This window comes from Myodes glareolus, chromosome 26, assembly GCF_982192425.1.
Source record: "Myodes glareolus chromosome 26, mMyoGla1.1, whole genome shotgun sequence".
NCBI lineage: Eukaryota > Metazoa > Chordata > Mammalia > Rodentia > Cricetidae > Myodes > Myodes glareolus.
Genome location: NC_142051.1, coordinates 24162810 through 24184802, shown reverse-complemented (window position 1 = coordinate 24184802; position 21993 = coordinate 24162810). Strand labels below are relative to the sequence as shown.

Sequence of the window (21993 nt, the reverse complement as noted above, 5' to 3'; positions counted from 1 at the left end):
GAGAAAATTGGAAGTGGCGGGGGGAAGGGAGGATACAGAGAGGGCAGAAGGAGAGGGAAGGGAAAAGGAGAAGGGAAGAGTAGAGGAGAACATGAGGGTACGGACTGGCCAAGATGGGGGAAAACAGACAGGGAGAACAAAGAAAGAGATAATCCTGATAAGGGAGCCATTATGGGACTAACAAGAAATCTGGCACTAGGGAAATGCCTGGGAATTCACAAGGATGATCCCTGCTAAGAGCCTAAGCAGTAGTGGAGAGGGTACCTGAATTGGCCTTCCCCTGTAATCAGATTGATGACTACCTTGTCATCGTAGAAACTTCACCCAGTAACTGATGGAAGCAGACGCAGAGATTCACAGCTAACATTGGGCCAAGCTCCCAGAGTCCAGTCGAAGAGAGGGAGAAGTGACAATATGAGCAATGGGGTCAAGACCATGATGGAGATCTCCACAAAAACAGTTGACCTGAGCTAGTGGGAGTTCACTGACTCTAGACTGACAGTGGGAGAACCTACATAGGACCAAACTAGGTCCTCTGAATGTGAGTGACAGTTGTGTGACTGGGGCACTCTGGGGGACCACTGGCAATGGGACCAGTATTTATCCTTAGTGCTTAAATTAGCTTTTGGGAGGTCATTCTCTGGAGGGATACCTTTCTCAGCCTAGAAACCAAAGAAAGGACCTTGGTTCTGCCTCAAAGTGATATGCCCAACTTTGTTGATTTCCCATGGGAAGCCTTACAGGAGTGGATGGGGGTTAGAGTGGGTGAAAGGTGTGGGGAGGGAGACAGAACTGGGGTTGGTATGTAAAATTTAAAAAAAAAAGTTTTAAAAAATAAATTAAAAATAAAGCAACTGAATAAAAATCTTATTTCACTTTGATAATAGAGAAAGAATCTTTTAGAGATACTGTTTCAGATGCTGCCTTTCAAAAAAACATTTTCAGTCTAATGTCACAGGTCATTTAGAAAATAAAAGATGTACACCAATTCCAAGTGACAGTTCCTGTTCCCTTCTCGTCTCTATTGACCCCTCTTTGCCCTTACCTATATAAAAAAAAGACAAAAAGGACTGACAAACTTGCTTTACCTTCTTTCCTTTCACTTCCTCTGTCCTCCAAAATGGCTGGAAGAGAAAAGCAGAAGCAGTATGAGATGCTCACACAGCCCCTCAGTTCTTTTTGTTTATTGATATTTATTGAGCTCTACATTTTTCTCTTCTTCCCTCCCTGCCTCTCCAAACCCCATTCAATCATCCCCCAAGGTCCCCAACTTGTGTCAGCAACTTAAATAAATGTTCAACATCCTTAGTCATCAGAGAAATGAAATCCAAACAACTCTGAGATTCCATCTTACCCCTGTAAGAATGGCCAAAATCAAAAACACTAATGACAAGTTGTGCTGGAGAAGTTGTGGGGAAACACTTCTGCATTGCTGGTGGGAATACAACCTGGTACAACCCCTTTGGATGTCAGTGTGGCGATGTCTCAGAAAATTAGGAAACAACCTTCCTCAAGACTCAGTAATACCACTTTTGGGTATATATCCAAAGGATGCCCAATCGTGCCACAAGGACATGTGCTCAACTATGTTCTTAGCAGCTTTGTTTGTCATAACTAGAACCAGGAAACAACCTAAATGTTCCTCAACCAAAGAATGGATGAGGAAAATGTGGTACATTTACACAATGGAGTACTACACAGCAGAAAAAAATAACGACAGCTTGAATTTTGCAGAAAAATGGATGAAGCTAGAAAACATTATTTTTAGTGAGGTAACCCAGACACAGAAAGACAATTATCACATGTACTCACTTATAGGTGGTTTTTAAACATAAAGCAAAGAAAGTCAGCCTACAAACCACAAGCCCCTCAGTTCTTACTATGCTTGGCCTAGGATTCCTTACATTTGCCTGTGACACAGAATCCTTCCAAATGCTAATTGATAGCTTTATAGCCTTGGATATTCGACCATTCTGTTTCTTTGGAAAGTGTTCTTTACATTTATGATAGAATTTCAGATTTTCATAGTTTGTCTTGGCAGCAAGAGGAGTAGTGAATCTGTTCGGTTTCAGGGAATTCCTGAAACTTTTGAGTTGTTTACCTTCCTATTTAAGGACTCTCTCTGCAGGACGGGATATTTCAACGTCAGAGAAAACTGTTACATAATGTATGGTTCTTAACAATTTTGAAAATTAAAACTATATTTATTTGGGCTGGAGAGATGACTCAGCATTAAAAAGCACTGGTGCTCTTCCAGAGGACCTGATTCCAATTCTCAACACCCATGTCATGGCTGGCAACTATCTGTATGTAACTTCAGTACCAGAAGAGCAATGGGTACCAGCATGCATATGATGCACAAACACATATTTATGCAAAATACCCATAAACATAAAATTAAATTATTAAAAGGAGGTATATTCTTCAAAAATATCTTTTTATTCTAAGAACCCCTAAAATATAGCTGAAAAACTTCACCACCATGGTTTTCTTTCTAAGTCTTGGAGAATCTTGGCCAAACGTTAGGTGCTTAGATGAGATGATGTACTATGCATTCTATCTGCAGATGAGTCCACCCCAACCAACTAAGCAACCCAACTAGGCATCTGAAATTGTTTAGAAAAACAGAACACACTGAGGTGTCTTTAGAACTCCCTCTGCTGAAAAACTCTCCAAGTGATACTGAAATTTTCTTGATTGTGTGAGCAGAAAACGTGAGTTAAACTATCAAAGTGCGTTCCCATATGCCTAAATATGAGCTAAATAAGACCAGCCATGTGCCTCATGAACTATATTCCTCCAAAGAAAATTAAGTTGACATGTTCCTATGTTTAATCAGTTATATGAAACATGATTAATAGAAGTCAGGGAGAGAAACTGGGGTTCAACCTGAAGATCTGAAAAGCGAAATGGACAGCCACTGACTCTTACCTCGACCTCAGACCAAAATGGTAATCCTGTCTCTAGGAATCTCAGAATGAGACTGTGTGCTGAGAGCTAGTTTTATCTGTTTTATCATCCTCTCTAGGGCTAAGGTTAAAAGCATGCATCACTGTCATTGAAGTCATGCACTGCTCAGTTTCTATGGGAACTAGTGAGGCTATTGGGATTAAAGGTGTGTGTCATTACGGCTACTGAGATTAAAGGTGTGTGTTACCATAACCTGTCTGCTGACCAGGGGGACTGTTTTACTCTCAGATCTTAAGGCAGTCTTTATGTATTAAAATTAAATTGAAATGTCACTGCAATTATATGCCTTCTTTTTCTTTTCTATGCCTAAGTGAAGACCTGTTCACTTTTACTTTATCTTCTGCTTCACACTCTAGCTTCTAACCACCAATTCTAACATTGTTTTGAGTGGGTAGCTTATTCATTCCTTAAGTGTCAAGTACAGGGCATTTTGAGATGTAGTATATCTAGATTTGACATTAAATACTAGTCTCTGTGCTAAGATTTTCCCAAGGATGGATCTGAATGTAAATTTCTATGAAACCAGTTTTGAGGAAAATCCTGCCCTCCAGTGACCATATCCAAAGGTTATGTATTCTCAATTTGTTAATTAAAGCTAAGAAATGATCTCCGATGAACAGCTGGGCTGACAGAATCTCTGATCTCTCAGGTCAGAGACAGTTGAATGAGATGGACATGAGTCACTCTCTGATTAGTAGATTAATTAATTCCTGAGAACTTCTTCTGAGAACCATATCAAAAGACAAGTAACACACTTACATGAGGAATGTGGAAACCCCTGTCGTTTCTTTCATCCCTTACCAGCAGGAAAACTGTCCCTTCATCCTTGCATATGCAAATACTGACATGTCAGAAGACCTTGGTAATGATTACCTCGGTACTAGGTAGGTGGTCTCTGATAATTACTGCTATACTCTTATGGGTGGCAACTGAAGCATTTTCAAAGGAAGGAAACGCAACAAAAAAATGAGTCACGTCACCTATTATTTTGACACAAGAAGCTCAAATCATCTGTTCCTAATCTTCAGTTTGTTCAGCTATAAGCATACACTTAAAGGATAGATACCATAGGGACTGAAAACTTTAAATATTCTTCAGTGAAATTTGAAATGCTCTCCTATTAAATTGGCACCATAAAACACACGTCTTGGATGTTTTTCTTACATGTTTGTAGGTATGAAAGTATACCTCATAGCTGGCACATATAACAAAGTGTGAATGAAAAAGAGTTGATGTTTGCAATGGCAAGTTCTTACACAACATAGGGCAGAGCAAAACGAAATCAAAGTTTAGAAAAATCTCAGCCCTCATGAAAGCACAGTTTCGAGTGAATGGTAAAAGTTTCCCAGCGACATTGTTCTGAGCCTTGATATTCTCATGATTTCTCCTTAATATAGAACAGGTGACTATATTAAAAAAAGGAGTAGAAGAAAATTAACAGGATTCTTCCATGAGAGGGTGACTATCCAAGCATGTATCAGGCTATGGAATTGAGTGTGGGAAACATGAACAGGACTAACAATGCCAGCTTTCTGGTGAGTGGAACCCTGTCTGACTCTTATCTGCAGTTGGCTAGAACATGATTGCCCTCTGGTGCCTCTTATACAGGACCTCAGTATGCCTCAGCAAACAAGGAGGGTCGCTCTTCCTCACGTAATCGACGTGATCGGAGGCAGCCACCTTGGTATCTTTCTCCTTGTTAAGCATTAGGTCAGAGGGAGGCAAGCCGTCCTGACTCAAACAGCAGGATGGAAATGGAAGTTCAAGGGCAGGTATGGCGTTCAGAGGCGGGTTTTGAGATGATGGCAGTTTTAAGACAATTACAAAACCAAGTCTGTAAGTAAAGCAAGCATTCTCAGGCTTCCTCTGGGCTAACCACCTGGAACCTTGCTGAACAGTTGAAAGCTCTAAAGTAATAACACAGATTCGCTTTATGCAGAACTTTCTTGCTATTATTGGCATTGCCGAGTATTTGGTCCACTGGTTCTTACCTTTTCACATATGAGAATCAACTGAAAAGCTTTCAGATTATCTTGGCCTCATTCTCACCCCACTTCAGTTTGGTCAGTATTTGGAACCAGAGGGCCTCCGGGCTATTTTAGGGGTCTCCAAGTGATTTGATTATGCAGCCACTTTTGGGGAACATCTGCCTTGGATCATCCCGAATTAAAACTTTCATTTCTGTCTAAGTTCTCCTGAACCCAAACAGAGAATTTTAAATTAAAACACATGGAAAGGAGAAGACTGTATTTGTGTGAATAGCGAAACCGGATACAAGAAAGAAACTGTTAAGAAGAGCCACATTGAAGAGGCAAGAAGCCACTTACAGTTTTTTTTTCAAAAGGGTTTCTTGGTTACTTAGCAGTCGAACTGAATAATATTCAAATGTAATCAAGGACCTGTGACTCTTGATAGACAATCCTCACTGATTACTTCCTTTTATAAAACCTTATGTCTACCAAATAACCTTTAATTTATGTAAAATAATTAAAAGCGAGAGGCTCCTATCTTTATTAATGTTGGTCTTTGAAGAATGTGTTTATTGAATAGAAACAATTACTGGTTTCTATTATTTACAGTTTCAAAAAGGAGGAGGTCCTTGTCATTTGTGACTAATTCCTCCAACACACACACACACACACACACACACACACACACACACACACTTCTTTCATCACCGATACACTCTATGTTAAGCCCCTCTAGCATTTATCTCCTTGCTTAGTCCACAAATTCCTGTTTAAGAAACCATCTCTGAAATGGCCCACTGTGGCTTACATCCCAACTGGAAGGATACAGGCAAAACTACTCCCACACTTCAGAATGACTACTGGCAGCAATTCTGAGACCCAGCCAACTTAAAGAAGAGACACTTTGAACTCCCTAAGGAATTTCTCAACCTTCTCTCAAATAAATATCACACAGTGTCAATTCTTAACTCTTTATTCCAGGCCCAGCTGCCTGTTTATCCTCACCCTCATAAGACACTAGTAGGTATTAGACCCAACATCTTGCTGAGAGTTTGTGTGTTAGCATACGCAATGAGTTGATACGTGTGGTACCCTAATGACCCTATCACATGACTTTCAGTGATGAGACACAAACAGACATCTGTTCACCCCAGCCAAGGCACCAACTGAGGAAGTGGTCGTACCCATCTTGCTCCGTGACCTTTGGGGTTTCTTACAGGATCATGGCTGAGATAGCTTACTTATAGGGGGTTCAAATTACACAAAGGCAGTGGCATCAGTGGAAAGTCCACTTCCACGCAGACAGTACGTCATGGAAGCTTCATGAAAGCTACATGCCTAGAGCTCCCTGCCCAACCTGCAGGCAGCTCCAACAGGTACTCTTCTCTTCCTCAGTAATCTAGTGTTTCTATAACATTGGAGAGGGACTTTATCGATCTTATAACTTTCGAAGGTTTCTGAACTGTGTAACCTTCTTAAGCTTTTGGTACTTTCTTCCAGAAGAGAACGAATGTTTCAGTTTGCAGGAAGCAACGACACAGCTCACATCCCAGCTGTGTTTGTGATCACATAATCTAATTGCGCATCCTACTCAAAGTTGACAACTGCCAAACCAAAACCCCTGGTTTTAAGGCTTTCTTGATAGTTTTCTTGTGTTGTCGATATCATCCCTTTTCTTCATTTCTCAAGCATGGGATCCATCCTTTCTCTGCCAGTAATAATAATAGAAATTAAATCTAAAAGATATAAGTAAGCACACATCCCCAGTCCTGTCACACAGCAGGGCCGACCACTCGGTTCAAAAATACAGACGTTAGGTTTCACATCTCTCAGCTACATCAACATACAATTTCTTTAATTTTATAATAGGCAATTTGCCTGATAGATAATAAAAGTGATTAAATCATATTACACATCTGAACACGAGGTTTTAAAATGTACATCCAGATGGGTAGTGAGAATACGAAAAGGGAACCGTAGACTGTAAAACAGATGTACAATCCAAAGATTGTTTTCCCTTGCCATTGAGTTATGCTAACAATTATCTTAGATAAAAATGACTGGGCAGTGTGACAGGAATCACCAGTGCCTGAAAGAGACTGGGTGTCCATCCCAAATTGGTAACACTCATCCAATGGCAAGAGGTAACTAATGAAACACTTCAACCCCACTAAAACTTTCTGAGCACATCTGCCCTCTACCTCTTCTCCACTAACTCCATTTTTAAAAATATGATCTAATCTGAAAGATATGAAAATATGAAGGCAGATTCTAGTCATCCCCAAAGGCAGGTTAATAATGCATTCAGATTCAAATCATTATTCGCATTGATAAAACTGACCTACTTTTCATCTTTCGGGAGACAACGTCCTATGGAATATTTTTTTCATATAAAAATGTTGCTTTCTCTTGCCTTTCTTCTTTCATACTATAATTAAAGCTGGCATATCGCTTCAAAATGTTAAATGAAATTTGGTTCATTTTCAGGCCTGGTTTTTTTTAATGAGTTAGCATCTCCACTGACTGAGACAAGCATGCTCACTGCGTTGCATGCCAGGGAATCTTTCAGACAGTTGTGATCATGATGCAGATGTTTTGCTTCGTGGGGATTTTCCAACAATGTTCCCTAATGAAAATGCATGCCTACTTCCTGGCAAATAAAAGAAAAGATTTTTCCAAACAAGAATTCCAAATGCCCTCACCCTATCATGGTGAATGTAAACAACCATTGTTTTCTCCACCATCACTTTTGCTGAGTTCTGTTGCATCAATAAAGGGACTTCTTTTTTATTACCCTTTTTCCCCCTCTAGCTGTGATATGGAAGCAGGTTTAACAAAATCTCATGCAGGTCCAGAATGGAGTGGAGGTAATCATAGATGTAATTGTGCTCTAGTCTTAGTAGTTGACTCCTAAAAGAGATTTACCACATCATCTCGATCCTTATATCTTCTGCTCCATTTTCAACACAAAAGTAAACAGAGGTGTGACAGTACTCTTGGGGCTATGTGTAGGAATACCTTTTGAGATTTAAAAAAGTAGGTAGACACAATAAAAGGAGAGCTGAGTAAATAATGCCTTAAAAAATATTTTTAAAAAGCAAAATAAGTACAAAATTCTGCAGAGGTTTTGTGAAATGAAAATTCTGGACATGTTTTAATGGGGACAATTTAATAGTACTGATCTGATCCTCTGTCTCTTAAAAACTTCCCACACCCTTCTAAATGATGCCTAGGCCTTCAGTACAGGAGTTGTATTGTAGATGTGTCCATTAGAACTCCATTACTCTGTATTTAGATTGACAGTTGTTTTAAATATTGCAAGAGACATTTCCCAGATGAGGGGTGAGTACTGCAATTACCTGTGGGAATGAAGACAGCATTTGGAATGTAGTTAGGGATTACACTAGTGTAGTTTTCTCTCCCAGGAAGCCCTGCCTATCCCCTCCTACCTAGCTATTGGCTGTTCAGCTCTTTATTAAACCAATCAGAAGGTGCCTACGTGTGTAAGGTAAAACAGCAACACATTTTCACACAGTGTGATCAAATGTCCTGCAACGACGTATGGCTTCACCCAGTGTAGTGCTAGCAAAAGTTTACTTGGTCATAGTAAACGCAGTTATAACCTCAGCCATTGGATAGCTCCTTGGAAAAGGAGCAAATACGGAGATGACTCAGTCAGTAGAGTGTTTGTCTTCCAAGATTTGAGTTTATTCCTGTACTCCACAGAATAAAACTATGTGTGATGGGACAGACTTATAATCCCAGAACTGAGGAGATAGAGACAGATGGAGATTTGTGAATAACTGGAGCTGGCTGAGAAGCTACCCTGGCACAATTGAAAAGTTCCAGGTCAAGGGGAGGCCCTTTCTCAAAAAACAAGATGATCATTTCTTGGGGACTAATACGGTAGGCTGTCCTCTGATCTCTACACACAGAAAGAAATAGAATGGAGGAAGAAAGGAAGGGGGAAGGATGGGAGGGGACAGAAGAAAAAAAAAGAAGGATGAAAGAAAGGAAGGGAGGGAGAGAGGGAAGAAGAGAGAAAGGGAAGGAGGGAGGGAAGACCAAATCTTTCATTCATCTATGTTAAGATCCTATTTTAAAAGCATACTATTATCATCCAGTCAGCCTTCAGTGTACCCAATATCATCAGTGATAAAGTTTCAATATATGAATTTTAGAAGGGGACATAAACAGACCATAGCAGTCAGTAAATAAAACATCTTTCAATTATTTGTTCATATACGCATGATGGCACATTTATAAAATAAATATGGTACCATTTTTAAGATAATGTGAAGAGTATCAAACTCATGGGACACTTTTTCTATATTTAAAATATAAGACTATACTATCTAGATAAAATGAGAATCAACTCTTGCATATGTACCTCATAGACCTATCGCCTAACTCTCTGCTATGGGCGCCGTCGAGTTGTATCTGATTTCTAACCAAAAGAACTGCTTATCTAGGCTTGATATCCTGGTCCTTTGGAGATAACTTGTCACCTGACTGGTAGACAAACCATGCCAGGTTGTAAGCGGAGCTCCTCTGTGTACCACCCTCTGTAACTGAGGACCAAGGGTCCTAAGAAATGTTGAGTTGTCCAGTTGAAGCAAGAAAATAGCACAGCAGGACAGGGGGATCCAAAGATGTATCTTCTTCTCTCTGCAGATCAAGCAGAGTTAAGCCTTCCAGTAGGAAACTAACCTTACACAAGACCTTCATTTAAAGCAAAGTGACCCAACTGGCAGTTCTGGTAGGTGTCCAGACAAAAGCCATCTCTCCCACTTGTCTAGGTTTTCTGAGTGACCTCATCAACATCGTCATCAAATATGGGCATGACTTCTGTCACCCTTTTGATAGACATTTGTAGATGTAAAGAACAGCTTTTCTCACTTGTTTGCCATCGCGGGTTCCAGGAAAGTCACTTCAGGAAAAATATCCAGCTGGCCAGAAGGACAGAAATGTCCAAATTCCTTCCACTTTATCAAGAGCAAGAATAAGGAACCAATAGCACAAATCAGATCCTCTTCTGTTCTATGAAGTGGACCACAGCTATTCTAAATCGTTCTCTGGACCATACAGAACACAGTTCAAGGAACACAAACGTTAGAAGCCAGAAATAATGTGAGGAACCAGACGCAGAAATTATTTTTAGACTTTTGAGATCTGGAATGTGCTTTTAGGCATGGGAAGACTCGGTTCTTTCGAGGTTGGCTGATGAAGAAAATGAAATTCCACAGCAACTCAGTACAGACCTAACAGTCTTTTCTATCTGAATTGCCATACTCAGAAGTATAATGATAATTCATTCGTATTTTAATAAATAAAGCTTGCCTGAAGGAAAGAACACAAAACAGTCACACTAATCAGGCATAACAGGCCAGGCAGTGGTGGCACACACCTTTAATCCCTGTAGCCACACTAGTTAGCCTTAGAGGCAGTCGGTATTGATGCACACCTTTATCCCAGCACTAAAAAGGAATAGAAGGTGGGATGAGACAGGAACTCACTCTCTTTTCCCTCTGAAAATTTCACAGAAGTAAGAGTTCTCTAGTGGCTTGGCTACTTTGCTTTTCTGATCTTCAGTTTGAACCCCAATATCTTCCTCTGAGTTTTTAATTATTCATGCTACACAGAGATCTATTGAAGAAGGTGGCAGAGGAGACTTTACACTCTTCTATTGGAATTGTAATCTCTGATGGGGGTCAAGAAGACCCAGCATAGGGCGAATCTTCACAGTATCAGATTTCTAGTCATCCCAGTTAAGGACGAAAGGGTGTTAGCTTCTTCCACAACATCCACACTGCAGAAATTGTTCCCGAACTTCAAGATGTGGCTCTGAACCTCCACACAGCACATCCTAATCTACCTCTTTCAAAGGATAAAATCTGCAAGCCATTTGTGAAGAATAAGCCAATTAGTTCATCCAAATTCAAAGATATTTATAGCTTATTCAGCTGTTCTGATTTCTGAAGGAATCGGTCCCTGCCAACATTGCAGGGAATGGACCATTCACAAACCCAAATGTACCCTAAGGATTTGTAAAACCTCTTTCAGGACTGGAAAGCAAATCCCATCAGAACAAAATAGTCACCAGACAATCAGCTGCACGGTGGCGATTGTGTTGTTTAAGATGCTGTCCCAGCAATTATTTTGCTAAAGCAAAAGCCCAGAGATTAGTATGAACTCTGGACTATGAATTGGAGAGATTTTGCCTTACAATTTGAATAACATTACTTGCATCCATTCTTTCAATGCTAAATTTTCTAAAATAGTCTTATTTCTAATATTGGAGAGTATTCTCAACCTCTGACAATCTGAAAATTAATCGATTATTAATGGTGAACTGTGACACTGCTTCCATTTCCTCTTATAATTTAAGGACAGTCAGAATCTAGCACTAAATTCTGTTAAATGATTTCTTACAAGTTAGGCATAAATAAATTATATAGTGTTTGTTCTTTCTCTATCCAATTTCTTTCACTCAGAATAAAGATCATATATACTGTCACATGAATCAGTGATTCTTCCCTTTCATATTGTTGAGTAGTTATTTATTCTATACTTCTCTTTATTGATTCACCCATTGGTGATCATCTAGGTCTGTCCATCTGGAGTGGGGTTGCATTCAGCGCCATCTGTAAACAGATTAGATGAAATCGTTTTATGCTGTTGCAGTTCGCAAAACTTCACAGAATGGACAATATATCAAGATCTGTTAATGTCGGGAATGCAGATACTTTTGACTGATAAATACATCCAAAGAGCTTTTCAAAGAAAGAGTGCTTAACATTTGTAAAATCCAAGATTATTTGTGTTGTGGTAACACAAAAATACTAGGTCAAAAGGGCATTAATATCTCTGTGAGTTGGAGGCCAGCCTGGTCTACAAAAGCTAGCTCTAGAACAGCTAGGAATGTAACACAGAGAAACCTTGTATCAAAAAAAGGACAATAATATATACCATGATCTCATAATTTCTAAGAGCACACTGAAAGATTTTTTTTAACATTTATTTATTTACTATGTATACAATATTCTGTCTGTGTGTATGCCTGCAGGCCAGAAGAGGGCACCAGACCCCATTACAGATGGTTGTGAGCCACCATGTGGTTGCTGGGAATTGAACTCAGGACCTTTGGAAGAGCAGGCAATGCTCTTAACCTCTGAGCCATCTCTCCAGCCCCTGAAAGATTTTTTTAAAGGTTATAAGAGCATATAATAACAAGTGATACTTGTTAACTGAAATAGAGGAGTAAACCAAAAGCTATTGCTGGTTGTTCTTTCAGAGGGAGTTAGAGAGTATTTCAATTTCTTGGTTGTATAGTTCTATGTTTGGCAATTTCTGTAGTGTGGGTAAACTATTTTTCCTTTAAAAATCACTTTTTAAGAGGCTTTTTTTGTCTCTTCTTCGTGTGGAATACAATTGAGTTGAAAGCAAGTATATGTAAGTTATCTCAATTTAAAAAATACTTTGCTTGTTTTGAGGAAGGCTAGGCTTATTTAATAGAAAGTACACGTTGAATTTGACTCAATTTCTTGCTGTTTCCCTGAGAGGATCACATAGACACAGAGGTTTGTAAGACCATTAAACAGAAGACTCACAAACTATATTTTATAACCTAGAGTTTTCCTCTGAGTGCCACACCTACAGAGTTAGCTGCCTGCTAAAACATCTCTTAAAGATCAGAAAACAGATGACATTGTCCAAGTTAGCATCGTTATCCCACATCCTTCACCATTACCCCGCTGGTCCTCTCTTCACTTTCCCTTCTCTCATAACCAAATTCTTCTGTCACTGCAGGACCAACGCCTCCCAACTGACTAGACTCTCCTTCTCAATTTAATGCATTTGTGATGGAGTATTAATTATGAAATATATAGACATATCAAATATTATATATGGCATAACATGAACTAGAAATTTATTCATCACTTGTCTGGCGTTCCAATTTCATTGGATATCCAGAAATTTTATTGCCACATCCAACAGCCTTATTAGCAATAATTTTAATTTCAGTCAACTGACTCGTCAAGCAAGTTCTAAATAACTGAGTTCTTTTCCTTGGTCTTCATTTGAGTAGCTGATATGGCTCCGGCAACAACGACATTAGATACCTAATGGCTGGGAAATGGTTGAATTATTTTCCTGGCGAAGCCGTATTTAAAGTGGAACATATTTTACAGACCTTACAAACATTTTTTTGGCAAATTTTAAAACTGCTGGACCAACATCTTAGTGCCTTGGGGTCTCGGTGAGATTTCTAGTCATCTAATCCAACTGAAATTTTTAATGAAAACCAATCCACCAACAATCTTAAGCTGCAGCTTTTTTTTTTTAAAAAAAAAAAAACCTCTCTTAAAATAAGCTAGTGGAGATAATCCACTCGCTTTGAAAACTACAACACTAATTGGAAATGACATGTTCCCAAAATTTTGCTCAGGCATTTCCTGTCACAGGAGAGGCTGGCTGTGTGACAAGGACAGGCCATGAATATCTGCCTCGAGGGAATATTCTATTTGAACTACAAGGAAAGATATTTCTGCCTGGTGGCTTGGCCACCTGCCACATGGACCCTGTAGAAACTCGCTGTTATTTGTGTTCTCTACTTCTTCCTTGAAGTTATTAACTTATTCATACGAATTAATGTGTGCCACCTCAGGAAAGTGATATGTTTTAACTACCCACCGGAATTATAAGCCAATTATAAAAATAAGCAGTGAAGTAAAGGTTAATGGCACGCTTTCTTAAAATTAGAGTCATTCTTCAGTTTTATAGTTCCACAACTAATTATTTTGCTTTTATATAACAGAATAATTAGTTGTGAAGCCATAAAACGGAACAAAGTATTTTCTGTTCCCTTTGGAAAATTAAGTATATTGCCTAGTCATTTTAATTCACTTAATACAAGTGTTATAAATAACGTCCAGAAATCTCCAAATTGGCAGAGATTTTTAAGGAATGTGTTATGTAACTTACCTGCAGTTCTCATGCATCCTTCTGAATTTTCACACTAAAAGCAAAGTGCCAGGCTAGAGGGGACATTTAATCTTCTTTTACTCCAATACCATCCCAAAGAAATCTTGTATCTCTTCCCTGTCACTGAGGTGGTAGAACACCAGAGAAGTTTCTTAATGTACTTTTCTCAACAAACTTTATCTGTAAACTTAGTAATTCAGAAAAGAGCCATCATTTCTTTGTAAATCGAGGAGGCAAATGATCATATGTTTAAGAGCATCATTTTGCCCCACATTTTCCTAATCTCCATCTGTATCTCAGCATTGGAGATCACTTACAATTTAAGACTACATTTTCCTTCATTCTAGGACCACCATTTTCAACCAAATTCACTCTAAAACATAAGATTGGCGACAGATTATGGATGTTTTCCATTTAGATTTTCTGCAACTATAGTCCCGTTAGTGCCCTTGAGAGTAAATTGTGAACGGCATGGACCTCTTTGCAGCAGAGTGCCCAAGTCAAGGAGCTGAGCTTAGAAGTACACAGGTGGACTGTGAGAACCCGGCTTGAGGTTCCAGTGTTGTTTAGACGGCAGCGTAGCCAGAAGTCTGGGTGGGTTCGCATCCTCTTCCGCATTCTGTCTCGCTGCTTTGACACCATTAGTCCATCGGAGCGAGGTGAGAGCAGCCCAGGAAATGAGAGTTAGAGTGCCGCTTTGTCAGCCCTTCTCTAACCCACCTCTTTCTGGAACGACACAGATTGTAGAAAGTCACTTGGACCAGGCACTGGGGTGGAGCCTCTCTTTTCTTCCTGCCGGAATCAAACCTAATTGGTTTGACCTGACCGTAGAGCCCACACCTGCTTCCGAGCAGGGAGCCTTTGGCTGATCCTGTGTCATGACTATACACTCTTAGGGACATTATCACCATCACTACCTAAACCACTGACTAATACAACGGCTCGGTGCTGAACAACCACATGTGCACGCTGTCTTTCATAGCAGGTAGGGAAGCACATAAACAGGATGCAAAAGCTAAAACTTATAAGGCAAATCAGAAGATTTCAGTATCAAGCATCATGTTTTTGTCAGGTTTTAACTTCGGTGTATTTTATTGTGATACTGTGATATTGCTTCTTTATCTGTCTCAATAAGTGATATGCTTCTAATAATATTAATGAGTTCAAAGAAATATTAAAACATATGCGCTGGAATTTCATTACCTTGGACTTTTCTCTAGATTGATTTGAATCTTAACATCAGTCTCAAATACTTACGATTTTTAAACAGTGTGTGCCACTTAAAAATAATAAGAACTGGCTCCAGGAAGCAAAATTTATAACCTAAATTCTTTAGTTTATAAGAATTACAAAACTGTAATTTAAAATATTGATTACAGCAAGTACAAAACAATTTGCAAAAATAAATATGAAAGATAAACTCATAGTTACAGCTTTATGCCAATGTTAAAGCTATGCCCTTATTTCACACTGGAACTAACTAGAGACAGAACAACCATCACTACCTTAGGGATATGTCCTGTTTAGGAGAGGAATCAATTTTCGATTCCTCTGAAATTATTTCCACAGAATACCATAAATGTGGCTGGGAAAGTTGCTCAGTGGTCAGAGTGCTTGCCTATTATCTACAGAGCCCTGAATGTAGTATAGTAGACCATATCTGTAATCCTAGCGCTTGGAGGCAGAAGCAAGATAATCAGAAATTCAAAGTCATGTTTGGTTATACAGAGGGTTTAAGACCAACCTGGAATATGTGAATGTGTGTGTGTTTGTGTGTGTGTGTGTATATATATAAAATATTAATATTTGTCACATATATACTGTATTTATGATATATAGTATATATCAGTAAATCTATGTGCAAATCTTAAATTGAGGTTTTTGTGTATTTTATTCAAGTTACCATTATATACCCAGTTATAGTCTAGTCATATCAAATTAGTATGCATATTCATATCAAGGCCTTAATTTTATAGTCACAGACTCTACTCTCCTGAATGGGATGAAATTTCGAGGCAACAGTAAGTCAGTTATTCGTGTCTGCTATGTTCCCCATGCTAAAATATACTTTCAGACAATGTGTAGTTTTTTTTACATATTGTGATTAATGCCTCAGGGCTCAGTTTTCTGATTGTTGCTTGATTATTCAGCTGGTCTATAGCTCTAAAAGAATACATGGAGTCCAAATTTTATTTTTAATGCGATAGAAATATTTAAGACCTTAAAGTCGGGTGCCATATCAAGTAATTTAAAGAGTTTTCAAAGCTGAAGAATCAAGAACTCCATTCAAAAGCTCCTGACACTTCTAATTAAAAGCTGTACATCTACCGAGCGATAGTACACACCCCAGTGTAATGAGCTTTGGACCACATCACTGTTCACGTGCCCTCTGCTTCTCCTCCGTTTGTTCCTATTATGCTGAGCACATATTAGTTTCCAATTCTCCTACTCATGAGCTAACTGAGTCTAAAGTCATGTTCATTTCTCACAAAGTTGCCAAAAGCCATTCTGATGGTTCCTACTTTAAGCCAATTGCAAACAAAAAAAGCTATTTGGCACAAGCCTCTCATTTTTATGTGCATACAACTAGTATTTGTCTTGAACAAATAGGTAGGAGTAGATGAATGTATTTCTGGAGTACATGTGGGTTTAGCTTTATAGAAAACTGTTATCTTGTTTTCTCAAGTGGTTGTACCGTTTCATATTCCCACTGGCAATGTTTGAAAGTTTCCATTGTTCGAAGTTCTTACCTACGTTTTATATTGTTCGTATGTTTTAAACCTCACATTCTAGTGAGTCTGCAAACTGATCTGATTATAATTATAATCTTAATTTCCCTCAGGACCATCTTTTCATATTTTTCGCACATGCGTGTATATCTTCCTTGATGACATGCCTGCTCAAATATTTTAGTGATTTTTTTTTAAAATATGATTTTTTCTTATTAACCTCGTCAAGAGTTCCTTACACATTTTGGATAAGAAGGTTTTGTCTGATAAGCTAGATTCTTGCAAACCTTTTGGTCCCACTCAATTTGTCTTTTTCACTTCCCTAACAGTGTTTTCAAAGAGTTCATTTTGGCTTCTTTGAAGTTATAGTTTAGTTCGTCTTCCATATCTTGTCTTTTATAATAGAAAATTCTAATTTCTAATGAACAGAATCATAACTTTCAGCATTGGAAGAAATATAAGAAAAGTAACTAGAGATAGCAGGGTTCTATACAAAATTTTCTTGGAAAATAGAGCAACTGGGAACTCTTTCAGCCAAGAGTAGCAGAAAAATCTAACTTTGCTGGCTTGACTTAAAAATGCTATTTTTCACTTTTATTTTGCGTTTGGGGTGTATGGATATTTTGCCCACATAAGTATCTATGACTTGCTTGCGCCTGATGCCAGTGAATGCCAGGAGAGTACATCAGATGCCCTGGAACTGAGGTCACAAACCATTGTGAGCACCGTGGATGCTCAGTAGCAAATCTGGGTCCTCTGGAAGAGCCCATGCTCTCATTCACCGTGTAACTTCCCTATACCCCCAACAAGATCATTTTTTCATTATCAGAGCGAGCAGAGAAAGGAGCAGCTACACATGCCATAGACTCGGGGGCTCTCAGTCAATCACATGATGTCTACACATTGTCATGCCCCTTTTCTGGAAGCTGATGTCTGCAGTCATAACTGAATAGATGCACACTGGTGAAGAAAATGGGGAAAGAGCAGAGCCTCCTAGAGGCATCTCACTTAATTCTAATGTAATTCGACCTGAGTACAACTGAGTTTTGTTGCCAAAATAAACTACCATGGGGAGAGCAAATGTTGATTATGTTAGGTGAGCATAGAAATATTTAAATAACATCAAAAAACAAAAGACAATGAAACTATTCTTCTATTACAGTAAAAGATCAAAAAAGAGAAAGAAAATGAAAATCTCATTTCAAAAGCAAAGAAAAAGTTTTAGCTTTCAGCCAGCAAAACATCTACATAATAAAGACTTCATTTTGAAGACTTTAATTATGCAAGGGCTAGTAATAATAGAAATAAAAGCTATTATAACTACTACAACTACAGCTTATTATAAGTCATGGATTATGCCAACAAAGTCATGTATTTTGTCTTTCTTCATCTGCCTGTGTGATACATAGTGGAAAATAAGACTCACAAATGAAGACTGTTAAAGTCTCCTAGAAAAGGTATTCAGACTAAGAAATTCAAAGCCTAGGCTTGACATCTCTTTCATACCTCTGTATATTGTTGAGAATGTTCAAGATTGGGAGGTGTACAGTGAAAGCTTTCATGGTGGTGTTTAGCTTATGTACGAATGAAAGTTCAAATGCAAAATCTCTTCTCATTCTAGAATCTTAGCCATTTAGTTTTACCCTCTCTAACTGGCAATGCAACGGAGACCTTCAATGATAAACTGATGCCAGGGTAAAGGTTCATTTGTACTGACTAGCCTCTCATTGATAAAATTCTACAGAGAAAAGTAAAATGTAAAATATTCATTAAAAATTATAAATAGCCAATCAGTATTGAAAATAATGTTCTTTCAGTTTTGCGAGTAGACTTTGTCTTTTCATAAACTAGTATAGCCAGCAAATACAGAATGACTCAGAAAGGAATGTTGGTTGAACACAAGATTCAGTACACTTTCTGAGCCAACACGCCACCATCTTGTTGTTTGTGTCTAATCAACTTATCTTTCTAAATTTTCAGCAGTATGGAAGAAGTTCTAAATATTCAAAATGTTATGGAATCTGTGAGAATTTTAAAGTTAGGAAATTGCTAATGTTGAAATAGAAGGTAAAATCGTACTAAACATTCTAGCAATGATCTCACCTTCCTAAGAATGAAACCTATCCTGCTCAGTGGAATTTGTCTACAAATGCTGCAGCTCAGATTTATAAGCTGATGTGAGATGGGTGATTCAGAGGATAATAAGCCCCACTTCCTTTTGTTGGAACTTATACAACTATGGATACTCTCTGGGTAGCCAGCAAATGACTGTCTTTCCCTGACAACGTTCTTCAAAATATCCAAATGTATTTATAGTTGTCCTTGACATGAAAGATATGCAAGGATACATCTTCTCCCTTAGGAAACGGGTGGAAGTTTCTTAGGTGATAGAGCCAGTGGAAACAGAAGGAATGCCTCAAAATTTTGACCTGACTGAATCACTAGACCCTATGTCCCCTATTTCACGTTTGAAGACCAAATATTCAGAATCTGTTGTGCTTTACAGAAATAAAAATGTAGATAATAATAATGTTAGCATTATTTAAAAACTTAAAATGCTATCTCATTCACTGTTTGTTTGGAGTGCTGAATTTTTTTGAATACAGCATTGCCCTGTGTACATTTGCAACTACTGCTTGCTTAAAGGCAGCAGACACTGTCAGAGGTCGTCTGGAGGGCAAATTTGTCCCCAGTTGAGAGCTGCAGCTGTCCATAAACTGTTTATCCTGGGAGACTTTACCCTCAAGACCCCAGGGTCAAATAAGATGAGCAACATCAAATAAACAGCAACAATGACCACAGTGATATTAGCAAACTTTTAGTTATGATCTTATCCAATCCTCATAAAAGACCTGGAAGGTACCATTGTACAGCACATTTTTCAACTGAGAACACTGAGCCCCAGGGAATTCAATCACTTAACTGACCAACATCACAAAATTGGAAAGCTGCACAGCCAGGGTCTGTTCTTAAGCCACCTCCAGAGCCTACACAAATATCTAACAGTTCTACCCCTCGGTTTTTAATTTAAAATTCTTAATTTGCCATATTTATTAAGGATGTGTAGTTACTCACTAACAAAAAAAAATGACCTTTAGTCTTAATCAGTTGACAGCAATCTTTTAATTATTTGCTATGTGATGTTCCTTATAAACATCTGTGGATGCAAGCCAATACATCTTGTTCCCTGGAAATGCTAATGAACATGAGGTCCAGGGAATTCAGAAGTGAAAAGGGAAGAAAATTTAACGCTGCATGCAGGAGGGGATTTAACAAAGGAGATGAGACTTAAATTGGGCCCTTAAACATCCTGTTACAGTGGAATAAATTAATACCTGCCTGGTGGAGAGGTGTTTTAATCAGAGTTATAAGGATGTTCAAAGATCTGGACAAGTGGAATGGGAGATGTTTGCTATGTTTGGAGAATTGCAGGAGCCAAGAACACAAGATGAAGAAAAGTTTGTGTTCTTCATGGTGATCTCTGGCCTGACTATGTCACTGGAGGGCAGTAGACCCTCTAAAAACATATTAAATGCATGGTTAGCTGGGCACTTGACCAGGTGACTGTAGCGAAGGGTGTTTGACGCTTGGTAGTGAGTCTATGTACATGAGTAAGGGGCAGGGCATCCAACAGGAATTGAGATGGAGCCAGGAGGTGGTGGTGTACACCTTTAAACCCAGCACTCCAGAGGCAGAGGCAGGTGGATCTCTGTGAGTTCAAGGCCAGAGTAGTCTACAAGAGCTGATTCCAGTACAGGTTCCTAAACTACAGAGTAAACTCTGTCTCAAAATTAAAGAGGGAGAGAGAGAGAGAGAGAGAGAGAGAGAGAGAGAGAGAGAGAGAGAGAGAGATGAGATGGACAGAAGGGTCAGGTGAGGGGAGAGAGAGCCTCCTCTTAATGAGCTAGGAGAGTAAATAAATTTTTAAAAAACTATCAAGGAAGTAAAATGCTGCAATTTCCAGGCTAATATGGAAATTTGTTTGGCAGCCATTTTAGTAGCCTGTAGACCACTGTAACAGTTTACCTCTGAGAACATCAGCGAGTTAGTCTGAGTCGGCATTGACAGAGACTCAATCAAATGCATTTGAGAAATAAGGAGCCAGCTACACATGCTGAGAGACTAGCCTCAAATCTTAGTAAATGGCTGTCGAATGGTAATTCATCAAAGTTGGGGTTCTTTTTAATAACCTCTGACTCAGGCATTTAACATAAGAATAATTAAAAGGATGAAATACTCCTTTAGACGTTTGATGGCAGAATTTTTTTCCTACTTCATTCTTTCAGGAGATAATTAATGGTTAATTCTTCTCTCCAAAATAAAATTCTGCAGCATAATGACAAAAGGATTTTTCATCTTCATGCAATATGTGATAGATTTTTATAACTTCATTATTTAAACTCAAAATAATAAGCGTATAGCATACACTCCAACATTTGTAACCTTTCTTATGACCAAGTATCTTCTTCAAACAATAATATTGAATCACTTGTCATTCTTCAGCTTCCGTAAGACAAAGAAATTTTGTTATTACTGATAGAAATATTTTATGACCTCCTCACTAGACTGATAGAAGGAAAACTATTTTTATTTACTGTGGTCCCACAATTTCTCCTACTATTGTGTCTAAAACACCCATTAGTTGTGTCATCTGCTACTTTAGGAGTACCATTAGGAGCCAGATCCCTTAAAACCTACTTAGTCAACATTCCTTACGCATTTTCCAGACTGGCAGAGAGGCGGAATGTATCGTGACACACACTCTCATGGTTCCTCAATGAGGTGCAAACTTAAATCCATGAGACAGAAAATCTGCCTGCTTTCAACAACCTCCTTATTCCAGGCTTGCCTCACCCTTTCTGTTTCACCTCAGTTTTATCACGTATTAAGTACCAATGCATCATGAAAGCCGAATCATTAATTCTACAAATCTCTTATCTCACAGTTTCTCTAGAATACCAGTTTCACCTCTATATTTAAGGGACTAATTGAGTATCCTCTTGGCTTCTTGCAATGTTTAGCCCTGGTCATTCAAAAGTATAAACGTGTATCATTAATAGTAACATACCTCCCAACATGTTGGAATTCAAGCCAAGTAAAATACTGTGATCTTAATTTAGAAAATTATTTATAAAATTTTGCCAAATTCAAGAAGTAACTGTCCTTGTAACTTAATAATTTATTTTTAGCTGGTGATACATATATACAAACATGTGTGCATACATGCATACATACAAAAACGTTAAAATATTGACAGAGTTTTATAAAATCCTAAATAACAGGGCTGTTGCAGTTCATAAATATGCACAGATAGATTAAAAACTTCTGATTAAATGCAA

At 38.4% G+C, this 21993-nt stretch overlaps 1 protein-coding gene across 4 annotated transcripts in view; it reads left to right on the top strand.

Annotated features, from left to right (window-relative positions):
• Nucleotides 1–21993, top strand: part of Lin7a (lin-7 cell polarity scaffold A) — a 131252-nt gene that overhangs the window by 62695 nt on the left and 46564 nt on the right. The window lies entirely within an intron of this gene.